Source organism: Ranitomeya imitator, chromosome 5, assembly GCF_032444005.1.
Source record: "Ranitomeya imitator isolate aRanImi1 chromosome 5, aRanImi1.pri, whole genome shotgun sequence".
In the NCBI taxonomy this organism is placed as follows: Eukaryota; Metazoa; Chordata; class Amphibia; order Anura; family Dendrobatidae; genus Ranitomeya; species Ranitomeya imitator.
The window spans coordinates 573,378,564-573,394,597 of NC_091286.1; positions in this window are offsets into that span (position 1 = coordinate 573,378,564).

A 16,034-nucleotide genomic window follows, 5' to 3' on the forward strand; every position below is an offset into this window, starting at 1 on the left:
CCCAGTTCACAGCTGATTTGGCCACAGTATAAGAGATAGAGACGGATAATGACCGCAATCTCCTCTGGTCATGGGCTGCTGTGTTTCCTGAGTGGGTCGTGCTCTGACTCTCACAAATCAGTAAATTAAAATTGCAGTCCCCCGTGGCTGAGTTAAAAAATAATGAAAAAAGAATGCATTACACCATTTAATTTTAAACACATTTGAAACTTTTTTTAACGCCCAATCATTAAAAAAATAAAATTAAATCATCATGCATTTCCTTTAAAGGGACTCTGTCACCTGAATTTGGAGGGAACAATCTTCAGCCATGGAGGCGGGGTTTTTGCTTGTTTGATTCACCCTTTCCTTACCTGCTGGCTGTAATATTGGATTGAAGTTCATTCTATGTCCTCCGTAGTACATGCCTGCACAAGGCAATCTTGCACTATGGAGGACAGAGAATGAACTTCAATCCAATATTGCAGCCAGCAGGTAAGGAAAGGGTGAATCAAACACGCAAAAACCCCGCCTCCATGGCTGAAGATTGTTCCCTCCAAATTCAGGTGACAGAGTCCCTTTAAACTAGGGGTTGTTGTTTTTACATAGAGTATTAATGGCCTATACTTAGAATAGGTAATCAATTTCAGGTCATCAGTTTCAGTGGTCCAACATAGAGCAGCACCAACAATCAGCTGTTATGAGCACTCTTAGGCCTTATGCACGTGACTGTATTTCATGTTTTCCTGTGGGGCCTTGCACACGTCTAATTTTTGTCTGGTTTAGTCCAAGGAAAAAAATGCAACTTGCTCAAGTTGGTTCCGATTCAACTTGCAGTCGGCAATACAAGTCAATGAGCCGTGGAAAACATCGGACTGCACTTGAATGACATCTGAGTGCAGACCAATTTTTACAGCCTGACAGAAAGGAGAAGATAAAGAAATGTATATTTTCTATTTTCTCCTCATCTGACAAAATCGGATCACAAAGTTTGATCAGAGTGGAATTAGCACAATTGGCCCAATTATATCAGATGAGAGAAATTACCCTGGTGGGAAACTAGCCTTACAAAGGTACGGACCTACAGCACTTGTCAGTGAGCGCTACACACTGAGCGGAGTTTTGCTGTCCAGTTCTGGTCAATATTTATAACCTTCTCTAATAACAGTTGTTTTGTGAGGTTGCTGGATATCAGACCACCACAATTCTGATATTGGCGAGCTAAAGAAATCCTATTTAAATTAGTCATAAAGCAAATCCTTTATATACCGTTTACCCCTAGATGACCAGAATATGTAAATTCTAGCTTTTGGTGCTCTGGTATGGTATCTTCCCAGAATATTCTGTGTGGTCATAATTCAAATTAATCACATAAGCAGCGATAAAAGTATTCCTTGAAGATCTCTGATCTTTATCAGCTTCAGTCAAATTTTTGCCAAGGTCTGAATTCTTTAACGCTTCCCAGTAATGTGGTTGATTTGGATGAAGCTAGATAAAGAAAAATGAAAACAATGTGAAAACTTCACATATTGGCGGTGTGTACTATAAACGCAGATGGCGGTGATAAATTCCACTGATAGTGCAACTATTTTAAATTGAATATGAAAAAAGACAGATGCATTTGAGTCATGGAAACCATATGCTGAATGTTTGCACAATATTTCTGCCTACTTATTGGTCTGAGTAAGGTATCATGCACATGGCCATTAGTGATGAGCGAGTGTGCTCGTTATTCTAGTTTTCCGAGCATGCTCGGGTGTTCTCCAAGTATTTTGGGCGTGCTCATAGATTATGTTTTAGTCCCCGCAGCTGCATGATTTGCGGCTGCTAGACAGGCTGAATACATGTTGGGATTCCCTAACAAACAGGCAATCCTTGCCTGTATTCAGGCTGTCTAGCAGCCGCAAATCATGCAGCTGCGGCGACACAAACATAGTCTACGAGAATGCCCAAAATACTCGGAGACCACCTGAGCATGCTTGGAAATCTCAAGTAACGAGCACACTCGCTCATCACTAATGGCCATATTTTCAAATTTAGTATCTCAGATTTTTTCCACAGACAGAGCCAATCTAAAGAAAAAATAGCTACATGCCCAAATGACCTCTGAGTACGGTGCGATTTCCACGGACTGACAGAATGGAGATGATGGAGACATTTTTTATTAATCTTTCCCTCATCCGAGACAGTCAGATCACACTATAACCACACTGATTAAACTCTGATCAGAATGCGATTTGCATAATTGGCCCGAGGATGAGAGAAAACTCAATCTTCTGCACCTGCTCTAATGGGGGAAAATCCCTGATATCAACAGTTTGTTCTGTCGTAGAGGCAGACATAATGATTGTAGATGAGCAAATTGAATTCATGTCCACTGTTTGGAAATTTGCTGGACCAGGCAAATTCAAACAATTCGCGTTTGGATTTGTGCAAATCACCAGAAATGTCTCCCACCGTTTTACACAATTCAGACTGCATCAGATAAAAAAAAGACTCAAGTAAGGCTACTTTCACACTAGCGTTAACTGCAATCCGTCGCAATGCGTCGTTTTGCAGAAAAAACGCATCCTGCAAAAGTGCTTGCAGGATGCGTTTTTTCCCCATAGACTTGTATTGACGACGCATTGCGACGGATTGCCACACGTCGCATCCGTCGTGCGACGGATGCGTCGTGCTTTGGCGGACCGTCGGGGGCAAAAAACGCTACATGTAACGTTTTTTGCTCCTGACGGACCGCTTTTTCCGACCGCGCATGCGCGGCTGGAACTCCGCCCCCACCTCCCCGCACCTCACAATGGGGCAGCGGATGCGCTGGAGAAATGCATCTGCTGCCTCCGTTGTGCAGTGCGTTAAACGCTAGCGTCGGAATCTCTGCCCGACGCATTGCGACGGGGAGATTACGACGCTAGTGTGAAAGTAGCCTAACCTGAGGCTGGGCAGGCTTCCCCATAATGTCCTGCAGCAAAAACATCAATGAGTATAGTACAGTCAATCAGGAGAGATTATCATGGATAGGGAATGCAATGGCAAATTTGAGATGAATCTTGATAGTGAGAGGATGTCACAGCTCACAGATAGCAATAGATAAATGGCTGGTGCTCTAGAGAACAGATAACGGGTGAGAACGCCATAAAAAGTTAGACAAACACTGCAGATATTGTGTCTTACAACTGTAATAGTGAAGGAGATTAGTATAGTAGTCTAAAGGCCTCGCTTAGACATCTGTGTTTCTTCACATACGCATAAAAAGGGTATGATTGGCATCAGTATTTTAGAACCGGGTTTCACCAGCATTTGGTCAGTGTATTAACTTTTACTATTAGGCCGGCGTCACACACAGCGTAAAACAATACGGTCCGTATATTACGGCCGTAATACGCTGAAAAGTCCCGAAAATAGTGGTCCGTAGCTCCTCCGTAGGCAGGGTGTGTCAGCGTTTTTTGCGCATGGCATCCTCCGTATGTAATCCGTATGGCATCCGTACTGCGTGGTTTTCTCGCAGGCTTGCAAATCCGACATACCGCTATAGAAGTGATCCATGTGTCCCAAAAAGAAAAAAAAATATATATATACTGTCTATATATATATATATATATGTCAGTAGACACATATATGTATATATATTAATATTTTTTCCAGCGCTATACAGCTTGAAAGCCGGTAATTCAATTACCGGCTATTTCTTTCTCCTTCCTAAAACCCGACATGATTTGAGACATGGTTTACATACAGTAAACCAGGTCTTCTCTCCTTTTTTTTTGCAGATTCCACACTACTAATGTCAGTAGTGTGTATCTGCAAAATTTGGCCGTTCTAGCTAGTAAATTAAAGGGTTAAATGGCGGAAAAAATTGGCGTGGGCTCCCGCACAATTTTCTCCGCCAGAGTAGTAAAGCCAGTGACTGAGGGCAGATATTAATAGCCTGGAGAGGGTCCACGGTTATTGGCCCCCCTGGCTAAAAACACCTGCCCCCAGCCACCCCAGAAAAGGCACATCTGGAAGATGCGCCTATTCTGGCACTTGGCCACTCTCTTCCCATTCCCGTGTAGCGGTGGGATATGGGGTAATGAAGGGTTAATGCCACCTTGCTATTGTAAGGTGACATTAAGCCTAATTAATAATGGAGAGGCGTCAATTATGACACCTATCCATTATTAATCCAATTGTAGTAAAGGGTTAAACAAAACACAAACACATTATTTAAAATTATTTTAATGAAATAAAACAATGGTTGTTGGAGTATTTTATTCTACGCCCAATCCAGTCACTGAAGACCCTCGTTCTGTAAGTAAAAAAACATAATAAACCAACAATATCCTTACCCTCCGCAGATCTGTAACGTCCAACGATGTAAATCCTTCTGAAGGGGTTAAAACATTTTGCAGCAAGGAGTTCCGCTAATGCAGGCTGCTCCTTGCTGCAAAACCCCGGGGAATGAGGCTAAATATAGATCAATGATCTATATTTAGCTTCATTTGCGGTGAGGCGCCCTCTGCTGGCTGTTCATAGCTCCCAGGCTTTCTAGGAAAGTTCCCACGATCTATGAACAGCCAGCAGAGGGCGCCTCACCGCAAATGAAGCTAAATATAGATCATTGATCTATATTTAGCCTCATTCCCCGGGGTTTTGCAGCAAGGAGCAGCCTGCATTAGCGGAACTCCTTGCTGCAAAATGTTTTAACCCCTTCAGAAGGATTTACATCGTTGGACGTTACAGATCTGCGGAGGGTAAGGATACTGTTGGTTTATTATGTTTTTTTACTTACAGAACGAGGGTCTTCAGTGACTGGATTGGGCGTAGAATAAAATACTCCAACAACCATTGTTTTTATTTCATTAAAATAATTTTAAATAATGTGTTTGTGTTTTATTTAACCCTTTACTACAATTGGATTAATAATGGATAGGTGTCATAATTGACGCCTCTCCATTATTAATTAGGCTTAATGTCACCTTACAATAGCAAGGTGGCATTAACCCTTCATTACCCCATATCCCACCGCTACACGGGAATGGGAAGAGAGTGGCCAAGTGCCAGAATAGGCGCATCTTCCAGATGTGCCTTTTCTGGGGTGGCTGGGGCAGATATTTTTAGCCGGGGGGGGGCCAATAACCGTGGACCCTCTCCAGGCTATTAATATCTGCCCTCGGTCACTGGCTTTACTACTCTGGCGGAGAAAATTGCGCGGGAGCCCACGCCAATTTTTTCCGCCATTTAACCCTTTATTTTAAGAGCTAGAACGGCCAAATTTTGCAGATACACACTACTGACATTAGTAGTGTGGAATCTGCAAAAAAAAAGGAGAGAAGACATGGTTTACTGTATGTAAACCATGTCTCAAATCATGTCAGGTATAGGAAGGAGAAAGAAAAAGCCGGTAATTGAATTACCGGCTTTCAAGCTGTATAGCGCTGGAATAAATATTAATATATATACATATATGTGTCTCACTGACATATATATATATATATATACCTATTCTATGTGTACACATTTATTCTACCTATTGGACTGTAAGCTGTCAGTGTGATTTTACTGTACACCGCACTGAATTGCCGGCTTTTCTCTCTAACAGCGCTGCGTATTTCTCGCAAGTCACACTGCTGGTCCGTGTGTAATCCGTATTTTTCACGCTTCCATAGACTTTCATTGGCGTATTTCTTGCGCAGTACGGTGACAAACGCAGCATGCTGCAATTTTGTACGGCCGTAGAAAGCCGTATAATACTGATCAGTAAAATACGGCAGATAGGAGCAGGGGCATAGAGAATAATTGTGCCGTATTTTTTGCGAGTTTTACGGACGTAGTTTCTGCACTCTTACGTCCGTAAAACTCGCAAGTGTGAAGCCGGCCTTAGTGTTTCATTAGTAATTTTCATATGTGGAAACATATACAAATAAATTAATCAATTGCAAAGCTTCTCCTATCCTTTGTAATGTTAATCATGGACAGCACATGGACTGAACATTGATGCCACAATAATGAAAAAATAGGACCCGCACACCTTTAGTATTTCATTAATACAGAGACACACAAATGTGGCCAATATACAAGCATATACAGTACATACACTATGCGCCAGCACACTAGTGATTACTGAATACATGAAATCTAATATTGCTGCAAAAGTTAAAAATGGGAAGGTACTTAGTGTTTTTGATCATAGAGCCTAAAAGCCATCCAACCACAGCAAGGTGACCTTTTTTATATATTTTTTTGTGTGCCAAAAACAGCTTCATGTGAATGGGTAGTGAAAAGGAAACCAGGCATAGATCTTAATGATAACCTTATGTTTTAATGATGGGTAGATAAGGTTGCTGGGCATTAGTGGTAGGGACAAACCATATTAAAAAGTCACCTTGACGTGGCTGGATGGCTTTTGCGATCTTTAATCAAAAAACACTAATTAAGTACATTTACATTTTTAACATTTGCCGCAATATTGGAGTTCATGCATTCATTAGTTGCAGTGTGCTGATGCATCGTATATGTATATGAACATTGATGCCGTCTGTTCTAACATCGGATGTTTGGCTAAAAGATCTTCCAGAAACAGATCTGCTTCTTCTGGTAAGCTTGGGAGAAAGTAATGCAGCAACTACTGTTTGTTGAAAGGAAAGCTTAACAGGCTTACTTTTTGTTAATGTTGCCAAGCAACAAAGATTTAGCAGTGTACAGGTTATGTAGGGGAAAAATAAGCAGGGGATGTCCTGGCTCAAGCAGAGTAGGAACTGAAGCTCTTCATTAGCACGTGAAAATGCATTACTTGTTTTCTTGAAAAAAACAAGCTGGGCAGCATAATGCGTAAGGCTGAAGCTATCCTCCTTCCTCTTCTTCCTCATTTTTCTGGTAGACAGGGAGCATCCTGAAGTAGCACCTGGTTGGCGTCATCATTATAATCATCATCTGCTGTTTGTCATACTCTGGCCACTCCTACCAATTCCTCATTACACCAACAGATATCCATACATAATAATGCTTGTTAGGTGCCAGAGGGTGGTAGCCATGGAAGAGCTGCTTCTCCTTGATGTCCTGGCACTTTATAGCAAAATCGTGTCCCAGTCCCAATGTGCTATCTCGTATAGGATGTATTACACTCACTTGTAGGCCACAGGCCTCCATTGTCTCCAGTTCTCCATATTAAGGAACAGTGCACATGAACCAGGGAACACCCAGTTCATTCCAACACATGCCGGCTTACTGGACACTTCAAGTATGTCATATTGTAACACACAGTATTGAGCACAACACTTTCCGTTTTTTGTTTCCATAGCACAGTACATTTCCAGCATTTCTATCCATTCTTCCTGAACTATCCCTACATCCACTAAGAAATCACTCCCTCCATGAATTGATAGGCTGTGAATGGTTGTCTCATCAGTATTTTGCACCTGTGTTGTTGCCATCTTTACTACATGGGTTTGCTGCATCCTGATAGTGCATTCGTTCTGAGGAATGGGCAGGTAAACACTGCTGCCTTTTTTCCTGTTTTAATTCCCTCTTTAAACATGGTCATCCTTGACCATTCAGGAACCGAGACGACAACAATGCAACACCAAACGCTTAAAATGCCTAAAAAATTTAAATTAATGTTCTCTTCTTCCAAGTGGGATGTTAAGTGTCCCCTGCTGGTCAGCACTGATCCCGATTCCACTTGGTTGTGACCTCAAAGCATAGAGTTTGAGTTCCTTCAGAACAATGGCCCTTAGGCCTGTTGTGAATTCTGTGGCTGAATTCACTCCTGTGGTCACAAGTGGTACTGCAGCTTCTGAGCTTCCTCCCTCAGGTGTTCTGGTGAGCTCGTTAACTGCTTCATTACTTAACTCCGCCTGATGCTGCTATCCTTGCTCCTTGTCAATGTTTCAGTGTTGGATCTGAGCTTCTCCTGATTGTTCCTGTGACCTGCTGCTCTGTATAGCTAAGTGCTTTTTGTTTTTTTGTTGCTTTTTTTCTATCCAGCTTGTCTTTTGTTTTGCTGGAAGCTCTGAGACGCAAAGGGTGTGCCGCCGTGCCGTTAGTTCGGCACGGTGGGTTTTTTTTTTGCCCCCTTTGCGTGGTTTTGCTTTTGGGTTTTTTGTAGACTGCAAAGTTCGCTTTACTGTCCTCGCTCTGTCCTAGAATATCGGGCCCCACTTTGCTGAATCTATTTCATCCCTACGTTTTGTCTTTTCATCTTACTCACAGTCATTATATGTGGGGGGCTGCCTTTTCCTTTGGGGAATTTCTCCGGGGCAAGTCAGGCCTATTTTTCTATCTTCAGGCTAGCTAGTTTCTTAGGCTGTGCCGAGTTGCCTAGGTAGTTGTTAGGCGCAATCCACAGCCGCTTTTAGTTGTGTTTAGGATAGGATCAGGTGTGCAGTCTACAGAGTTTCCACGTCTCAGAGCTCGTTCTTGTATTTTTGGGTATTTGTCAGATCACTGTGTGCGCTCTGATCGCTAAGCACACTGTGTTTCTGGATTGCCTTCATAACACCTGTCATTAGCAAACATAACAGTACAAGGAGCCCAACTAATGATTCTCAATAGAGGGAAAGAAAAAGTTCTGACATCATTTTTTTTTTTTTTTTTTCTGCTCTGTGTTCACTTTTTTTTTTTCCCCTAGACATTTGGGTGATTCTGGACACAGGTGTGGACATGGATATTCAGGGTCTGTGCTCTTCAATGGATAATCTCGTTATAAATGTACAAAAAATTCAAGATACTATTGATCAGAAATCTATGTTAGAACCAAGAATTCCTATTCCTGATTTGTTTTTTGGAGATAGAACTAAGTTTCTAAGTTTCAAAAATAATTGTAAGCTATTTCTGGCCTTGAAACCTCATTCTTCTGGTAATCCTATTCAACAGGTTTTGATTATTATTTCTTTTTTGCGCGGCGACCCTCAAGACTGGGCATTTTCTCTTGCGCCAGGAGACCCTGCATTGAGTAGTGTCGATGCGTTTTTCCTGGCGCTCGGATTGCTGTACGATGAGCCTAATTCAGTGGATCAGGCTGAGAAAAATTTGCTGGCTTTGTGCCAGGGTCAGGATGATATAGAAGTATATTGTCAGAAATTTAGGAAATGGTCAGTACTCACTCAGTGGAATGAATATGCGCTGGCAGCTTTGTTCAGAAAGGGTCTCTCTGAGGCTCTTAAGGATGTCATGGTGGGATTTCCTATGCCTGCTGGTTTGAATGAGTCTTTGTCTTTGGCCATTCAGATCGGTCGACGCTTGCGCGAGCGTAAATCTGTGCACCATTTGGCGGTACTGCCTGAGGTTAAACCTGAGCCTATGCAGTGCGATAGGACTATGACTAGAGTTGAACGGCAAGAACACAGACGTCTGAATGGGCTGTGTTTCTACTGTGGTGATTCCACTCATGCTATTTCTGATTGTCCTAAGCGCATTAAGCGGTCCGCTAGGTCTGCCGTCATTGGTACTGTACAGTCCAAATTCCTTCTGTCCATTACCTTGATATGCTCTTTGTCGTCGTTTTCTGTCATGGCGTTTGTGGATTCGGGCGCTGCCCTGAATCTGATGGATTTGGATTATGCTAAACGTTGTGGGTTTTTCTTGGAGCCTTTGCGGTGTCCTATTCCATTGAGAGGAATTGATGCTACACCTTTGGCCAAGAATAAACCTCAATACTGGGCCCAGCTGACCATGTGCATGGCTCCTGCACATCAGGAAGTTATTCGCTTTCTGGTGTTGCATAATCTGCATGATGTGGTCGTGTTGGGGTTGCCATGGCTACAAACCCATAATCCAGTATTGGATTGGAATTCCATGTCGGTATCCAGCTGGGGTTGTCAGGGGGTACATGGTGATGTTCCATTTTTGTCGATTTCGTCATCCACCCCTTCTGAGGTCCCAGAGTTCTTGTCTGATTATCAGGATGTATTTGAAGAGCCCAAGTCCGATGCTCTACCTCCGCATAGGGATTGTGATTGTGCTATCAATTTGATTCCTGGTAGTAAATTCCCTAAAGGTCGATTATTTAATTTATCCGTGCCCGAACACGCCGCTATGCGCAGTTATGTGAAGGAATCCCTGGAGAAGGGACATATTCGCCCATCGTCATCACCACTGGGAGCAGGGTTCTTCTTTGTAGCCAAGAAGGATGGTTCGCTGAGACCGTGTATTGATTACTGCCTTCTTAATAAGATCACTGTTAAATTTCAGTATCCCTTGCCATTGTTATCTGACTTGTTTGCTCGGATTAAGGGGGCTAGTTGGTTCACTAAGATAGATCTTCGTGGTGCGTATAATCTGGTGAGAATCAGGCAAGGAGATGAATGGAAAACTGCATTCAATACGCCCGAGGGTCATTTTGAGTATCTAGTGATGCCGTTCAGACTTGCCAATGCTCCATCTGTGTTTCAGTCTTTTATGCATGACATCTTCCGTGAGTATCTGGATAAATTCCTGATTATTTACTTGGATGACATTTTGATCTTCTCAGATGATTGGGAGTCTCATGTGAAGCAGGTCAGAATGGTTTTTCAGGTCCTGCGTGCTAACTCTTTGTTTGTGAAGGGATCAAAGTGTCTCTTCGGTGTGCAGAAAGTTTAATTTTTGGGGTTCATCTTTACCCCTTCTACTATCGAGATGGATCCAGTTAAGGTCCAAGCCATCCAGGATTGGATTCAGCCGACATCTCTGAAAAGTCTGCAAAAGTTCCTGGGCTTTGCTAATTTTTATCGTCGCTTCATCTGTAATTTTTCTAGCATTGCCAAACCATTGACCAATTTGACCAAGAAGGGTGCTGATTTGGTTAATTGGTCTTCTGCTGCTGTGGAAGCTTTTCAGGAGTTGAAGCGTCGTTTTTGTTCTGCCCCTGTGTTGTGTCAGCCAGATGTTTCTCTTCCGTTCCAGGTCGAGGTTGATGCTTCTGAGATTGGAGCAGGGGCGGTTTTGTCACAGAGAGGTTCTGATTGCTCAGTGATGAAACCATGTGCTTTCTTTTCCAGGAAGTTTTCGCCCGCTGAGCGTAATTATGATGTGGGCAATCGAGAGTTGCTGGCCATGAAGTGGGCATTCGAGGAGTGGCGTCATTGGCTTGAAGGAGCTAAGCATCGCGTGGTGGTATTGACTGATCATAAGAACTTGACTTATCTCGAGTCTGCCAAGCGCTTGAATCCTAGACAGGTCGTTATTTTTTGCCTGCTTCGACTTTGTGATTTCGTACCTTCCGGGCTCTAAAAATGTGAAGGCGGATGCTCTGTCTAGGAGTTTTGTGCCCGACTCTCCGGGTTTATCTGAGCCAGCGGGTATCCTCAAGGAAGGAGTCATTGTGTCTGCCATCTCCCCTGATTTGCGGCGGGTGCTGCAAAAATTTCAGGCGAATAAACCTGATCGTTGTCCAGCAGAGAAACTGTTCGTCCCTGATAGGTGGACTAATAAACTTATCTCTGAACTTCATTGTTCAGTGTTGGCTGGTCATCCTGGAATCTTTGGTACCAGAGAGTTAGTGGCTAGATCCTTCTGGTGGCCATCTCTGTCACGGGATGTACGTACTTTTGTGCAGTCCTGTGGGATTTGTGCTAGGGCTAAGCCCTGCTGTTCTCGTGCCAGTGGGTTGCTTTTGCCCTTGCCGGTCCCAAAGAGGCCTTGGACACATATTTCGATGGATTTCATTTCTGACCTTCCCGTTTCTCAAAGGATGTCAGTCATTTGGGTGGTCTGTGATCGCTTTTCTAAAATGGTCCATCTGGTGCCCTTGGCTAAATTGCCTTCCTCCTCTGATTTGGTACCTTTGTTCTTTCAGCATGTGGTTCGGTTGCATGGCATTCCTGAGAATATTGTTTCTGACAGAGGTTCCCAGTTTGTTTCAAGGTTTTGGCGAGCCTTTTGTGGTAGGATGGGCATTGACCTGTGCAGTCTACAGAGTTTCCACGTCTCAGAGCTCGTTCTTGTATTTTTGGGTATTTGTCAAATCACTGTGTGCGCTCTGATCGCTAAGCACACTGTGTTTCTGGATTGCCTTCATAACACCTGTCATTAGCAAACATAACATAGGCCTATACAACAACAGCTGGCCAACAGTCCATTGCAATGGTTCAGTTTCACCAACCCAGTTTGGACTTCGGGTTGTCCATCCCACCTCCCAAAACATCCGCCCCTACAGCAAGGACATGGTCCATACAGTCCTGACCCGGCTGGAACACCGAGTCATCCATTATATTACCTCCCCCTTTTGTGAACAACAGTCCCTTTAATTGCACAATGCTGCCCACAGGCCAGGCTCACAGTCCCTTGGGGATAAGTTGGTGGAAGACACAGATCAGACTCCAGGGGTAAATAGGACAGAGTCCATGGGGGGCAATGTGCACAGTCATAAGGGACAGAAAAGGGTTTGAGACCCTTTAGCAGTTCACAGTCTCTTAATCCAGCAGGGGGATGTGCAAACATGTGCAAAACAAAACAACGGGGGAAACACAAACCTTCTGCTGTCCTTGGCCAACACCGGAGGCTCCAGTCAATGCTCAACCTGATTCTCACAGAAACGCAGAACTGTACTTTATTATTTAAGTGCAACAAGCACTGCTAAATTTGGTCAGAGTTGACCTGTTCACCACGACGACCATTTTAGGTTCCACGGCCACCCTCAGACCCATGTTTCTTTAGCACATGATTGACCCACGTAGGTAGTCGAATGGGAGCATGGACACACAGACTGCCACCACAGCAGCCCTTGCCTCTGTCAGAAGTGAAGTCTTCGTACTGTTTGTAGAGGAAGCATTGCTGGAGGCAGTATATCTGCTGCTTTTGTGGGTACGTGGTGTAGGGCTTGTTGGTGTAGAGGCCCTTGCGGCTTGCTTCCTCCCACCTAGGTTGACTGGTCGCCAGAGCATTCCCATCTTCCAGCTGCACCTCCTCCATCTGCCAAGCCAGTCTCTGCTTCCACTCAAACTGTCCCAGTCCCCCATGGAATGCTATGCCATGCCACCGGCCATGTCACTCTAAAAATACCTATAGCGCTCCATCTTTTTCTGCTTCCTCTTCTCCTCACTCACCAACAATGGCTCTGGCCCGCTCTGCTGTGGGTGTACTTTTCAATTGCTCTGCCTCTTCAGGGGTGGGGCTTTTCTATCTCACCTGATGTTTCTTGGGAGTCTCTGCCTGTTCTCCCTTGGCTTGCTACGAGCGTGGTTTATTTTTCTTCCATTGAGCCCACCATGGGCGGACACTGCTCATTACAGGCCGAACTCTCTAGAAATTACCTTTCTCAGGCTGGATGAGTCTTCGTGCCCTTTTGCCTCTGATCTGCTTATGAGAGGTGGGGCTTCCTCTGCCTTGTGCGCCACGGTCCACTATCTTAGGACAAACTCCGGTCGCCATCTTGGGACTTCCAACAGTCATCATTTTGATCATCACAAGGTTCTTCTTTACTCCACTCTCCTGGTATGAGGAATTCGCATCCTGCCAACTATGGAACTTGTAAGGTACCAGAGGGTGGTAGCCATGGACAAACTGCTGCTCCTTGATGCCCTGGCACTTTTCAGCAAAATCGTGTCCCCGTTCCAATAAGCTATCTCTTGTAGGGTGCGTTACACTCACTTGTAGGCCATAAGTCCCCTCTGTCTTCAGTTCTCCATATTCAAGAACAACCACTTATGAATCAGGGGACACGCGGTTCGTTTCAACACATAAAAGTTTACTAGACAGTTCAAGTACATCATTATAGGACACAACACTTTCTGTCTTTTGTTTCCATAACACAGTACATTTCCAGCATTTCTATGAATTCTTCTTGAACTATCCCTACATCCTCCAATCTTGTCAGCCCCGGGGATTCCCAGTTCAGTACCGCAGTATTACCGAGATCTGTTATCTTTCCCAAACATGGTTTCATGTCCATCTTCCTCTGTTCACAAGGGGTTGAGGTGCTCTCTATTGCACCTGAATCTAGACAGAAACTGTTTAAGGAATTTCCACACAGGGAATTCTGTAAGGCCTCACACCTTTATGAACAATATATACTTGCTTCTGCTATTAGCCTACTTCCACTTGAACTTGACCTTGTCATTGTCATCAATAAATTCTAACTCTGATCTCTCACTATCCATGAAGTAGTTTCTTTTTTACTGACCCCAACGCCTGCCACTGTGGGCTAGAACAAACACTTAACTATATCTGTTCCTGCAGCCTGTTGCTGGGCAGATCTCCCTTACAAACATTATGCATCTTTTAACAGTATGCACTAAGCATATTACACTTTCAATGCTTTTCACACTTTATCTTATGTCCTATTTTTTAATCTATTGACATCACCTAACTACAATCACTGTACACTACTCACATTGTACATTAAGTCTTTGCATTCCTTATATGATGTTCATTTTATAACACAATACATTTCAATTCACATTATATCACATAACTACCTAAGACTACGTTCACATTAGCGTTTCCCGACGCTGCGTCGGGAAACGCAGCGGCGACGCACGCGTCATGCGCCCCTATGTTTAACATGGGGGACGCATGCGTTTTTCTTGTTGCGTTTTCCGACACGTGCGTCGTTTTTGACGCTAGCATCGGACGCAAGAAAATGCAACAAGTTGCATTTTTCTTGCGTCCGATTTTCGTCAAAAAACGACGCACGCGTAGAAAAACGCAGCGTTTTTGCGTGCATCGTGCATTGCGTCGCCGACGCAGCGGCGCGCAACACTAGTGTGAACGTAGCCTTACCATTCCAAGAATCACAGGACATAGTTCACAGCTAACAGTATAGGTTAGAGCAGTATTCCCCAAGTCCGGTCCTCAAGAGCCACGAACAGGTCATGCTTTCAGTATTTCCTTAGTATTGCACAGGTGATAATTTCATCACCTTCACAGGCAATAATTCCATCACCTGTTCAATACTAAGGAAATCCTGAAAACATGACCTGTTGGTGGCTCTTGAGGACCGGAGTTGGGGAACACTGGGTTAGAGGAAGATAAGGGGAAGTGAAAGTTGTGCTTACCTGGCCATGTTGTACTTGTCACAACTCCATTGTATGCCCATAGAGTATACAGCTGCCACAGTCATGCCCACGGTTATCAGGAAATCTTCATTTTCATTTATATTCAGAAGTAAAAGGAGATGTACTTTTCTGGTTGAACACGTTGCTACTGGAAAAGTAGTTGTTCCATGCTATGATAATATCCAATAATAGCTTTATTAGAAGGCTGTGTGGCACTCTTGCTGGGGTGATCAAATAGGGTTTCACTCCATAAAACAGAAACTGAATTTGGCACTCCAATATTAGAAGCTGAAATCATGAAAGTTTGTATTGCACATATAAAAAGGATCCACTATGGAATTTTGACATTTCAGCCTATATTGGCCTTCTTCAGAGCAGGTAGTAGCTCAATGCTAAAAACAATGGCTGCAGAAGCAGTGAAGTCCGTGAAGAAACAAGGTAGACTGCACTAGGGAAGAAAAAACACAATCGTGCTTGTGAAGAGGCGCCAAATTCCTTTTCTCTAATAATAGCTTTATTACGAGTTTCATGTAGACTATTTTTGGAACAGTGTTCGGCAAGAACTTTGAAACAAGAAATAAAGCTATGATTAAATACTACTACAGCATATAAAGACTTCTTTTACAGCAGCAGGGTGGTCAACCAGGAACGTCCTTCTTCTTTTGCTCAATTTCGAGAAATGATGGCAAGCACTCAGCCTCACCCAATCTGAAAGTGGTATCCCCTTTATGCACTTACCAAGAGAACGTAGGCTGATCTTTAAACCTGGCATTGAGTTTGAAAGTGCACTAGACCATCAACTCATTGAGCAGCAAATATGGAAAAGGACAGCAAATGCCTTTTACCATCCACAGTTTCAATGCTATGCGGTGCTTATCTATCTCCTCCTACACTTACACCACACCCTTCTCAATGGACATGACCCTATTCCCAATCCACCAGCAACAAGACATAATATTGCATTGGTTTACTGCCTTCAGTCTTTTAGAGCTTGTGAGCCACAATTTAGAAGTGTCACATTTTAATTAATCTATCATCACTCTGGAATTTTGGAATGATTAAAGGTTACTTGTATGTAGTTTGTCCATGGCATTTAGAATTGTT